The 2,615-nt window shown below is 29.7% G+C and overlaps 1 long non-coding RNA gene across 1 annotated transcript; it reads left to right on the forward strand.

The window, feature by feature from the left end:
- Positions 1-1,841: 1,841 nt before the first annotated feature.
- Positions 1,842-2,612, forward strand: LOC124890669. Its single transcript, XR_007049266.1, has 2 exons — positions 1,842-2,001; positions 2,165-2,612. It is a non-coding gene; the product is annotated as an uncharacterized LOC124890669 (long non-coding RNA).
- The last annotated feature ends 3 nt before the right edge of the window (positions 2,613-2,615 follow it).

The following is a 2,615-nucleotide window of genomic DNA, read 5'->3' on the forward strand; positions in this document are numbered from 1 at the left end:
AAACTTTAGAAACATGCTAAAGTTACAAAAGAAAATTTCTCAATTAGCAAATGCCTATTAAAATATATGATAATTTATTTTTATTTATCTTTCAAGATTTCAATGATAAGAAAATTTTATAAAATAATCAAGACATAGACAAAGAGATACAACTATCATTAATTAATTAATTAAAGAAATCTTTATTTTAAAGTGATTCGGACCTAAACAATCTAAAAATTAACAGTTATTTAGGTTTTAAAAAAAACATGACTTTTTAATTTATGAGGAAACTTTTCCATGAAAAAGGAACTTTTTTTTTTTAAAAAATTACTTTAGGAAAGTTATGATTTTATTTTAGGGATACTTAAGGATTTCGTTCTCCTTAAAAAATTTAACGAAACATGTTTTTATTTTTTTTCCTCAAAAATTTAAAATAAGGTATTTTCTTTTTTAAAACTTTAGGGCAGTTGATGGTTTTTGTGTTTTATAAGGAAAAGTTTTCAAAAGATATTTTTCTTTTACCTATAGGATTCCTTAATTTTAAATATTATAATATACGATATAATAATTATAGAAATATTGAAAAAAGACAATTTTGTCTAAAGAATAAACTTTTAATGAAGGGTAAAAAGTTCAAATCACTTTTTCAAGGGTCTTCACACTTTTAATATATTATAGATTATTGATATATATACAGAAACACGCACACACACATATATTTATATATGTATGTATATATTATGTCGGTTTGATTTGGGTTCAATTTGATTTTTTTTTTAGTTAACACCAAACCAAACCAAGAATGATCGTTTTTTTTTCAAACGCCAAACCAACTAAACCAAACCATAAGTCGGTTTTTTTTCTCGGTTTGGTTTAGCATGACGGTTTGATCTGTATACCCCTAGTTTCCCTTTATGATTAACTCACCTAGCTAGTCTTTAAAGTAAACAGATAACTCAAATTTGCCCAAAGTAAACAGTACACTGCAATAGAATACAAAACTCTGTTTTACAATGTACATGTATATGTTTGTATGTTGTTGGATAATCTTATTGCCTACAATACAAAGCTGGTGCTTTTCATCTCAATGTTGGTTTTGTTTAATGTGTTTGTTCTCATTTTTAAGAGTTTATAGTGTCATTTGTTCATCACTGTACAAATATTTCATGAGAAATTGTTTAATGTGATACTCTTTTCTATGAGTTAAAAAAGGAGTTTGTTCTAGAGATGGTTGGAGTAGGCTAGTCAATAACCGAAAGTATCAAAAAACCGAACCAAACCGACGGTTATGTTCTTTTTGTGGTTTGGTTTGGTGTTAGAAATTCAAAAACCGACTAAATTGGTTTTGGTTATGAGTTTCTTCAATTTGAAATAAAATTACTATATTTATTTTTTCCCAAATGAAAAGCTTTTCAAAGTATTTATTTGGATAATTTTGCCATTTTAAGTAGCGATTATATATTATCGTATTCGATTATACGAAATTATATAATTTTGTTGCTTAAATATTTATTTCATGGAATATTGAATTTTAATTAAGGATTTTCTTGAAAATAAATTTAAATGATTAAAATCTTGATTGAAATATAGTTTATTCTCAAAAATAATTTATTTGGATAAATATGTATTTGATTTTATTAAATCAAGAAGCCCACGATTAAATGAAGTATTAATTCATATCGAATTTGAATTAAATTTGGCCATAATTAAAATCACATTAGCACAATTGCAATTTAATTGACCAATTGATTTTCAATTTGGCCGAAAATTAAATGGATTTAGCTAAATTATAAATTTAATTGGGTCCCTATATTTTAAAAATAACCCCAAAATTCAATTAAATTAGCAGCCCAATTCAACAACAAGAGCCAGCAAACCCCAGCCCAAACCAATCCCTCTCCTGAACCCAAATTTCCCCTCTCTCTCATCATTGTTGCGTACCAATCCTTGTCGTTTCGTAACAAAAAAAATCAAGAAAATGTACAACAGCATGCCTCGTAACAAAAAAATCAAGTAAATGTAAGTTTTTCCCTTTTTTGATTTAATTCTTGTTGATTCTGTGTTGTAAATGATGATTGTATGATAGATGATTCTAGGCCCAACCATATCTCCTAGGTGTGTAAATATATGTGCTATCTTGGCTTTTTGTTTCTAACTTAGACAACTTTTTGCTTGTTAATAGTCTGCGGAGAGGACCCTGAATGCTCCTGACTTCCTAGATGATTTTTATCTCAATTTGTTAGACTGGGGGAGCAGTAATGTTATTGCCATTGGGTTAGGGAATTTTGTATATCTGTGGGATGCTTCTGATGGGTCGACTACTGACCTTCTCACGGTTGGTGATAATTTTGGGCCGGTGACTAGCGTCAGCTGGTCACTCGATGGAAGACAACTTGCAGTTACCTTGAATAATTCGCCCGTTCAGCTGTGGGACACCTTGCAGGGGTCTAGCCAATTGGTAGGTGGTTTCTTTATCTGTCTTCCTTCTTCTAGTCTGATTATTATCACAAGTCTAACATCTTTCTTTCTATACAGCTGAGAACGTTACGAGGACACAGATTAAGGGTTGGCTCACTTGATTGGAAGGGCCACATACTGACAACTGGAGGCATGGATAGTATGATCATCAACAA

This window comes from Capsicum annuum, unplaced genomic scaffold (assembly GCF_002878395.1).
Source record: "Capsicum annuum cultivar UCD-10X-F1 unplaced genomic scaffold, UCD10Xv1.1 ctg21856, whole genome shotgun sequence".
Lineage (NCBI taxonomy): Eukaryota > Viridiplantae > Streptophyta > Magnoliopsida > Solanales > Solanaceae > Capsicum > Capsicum annuum.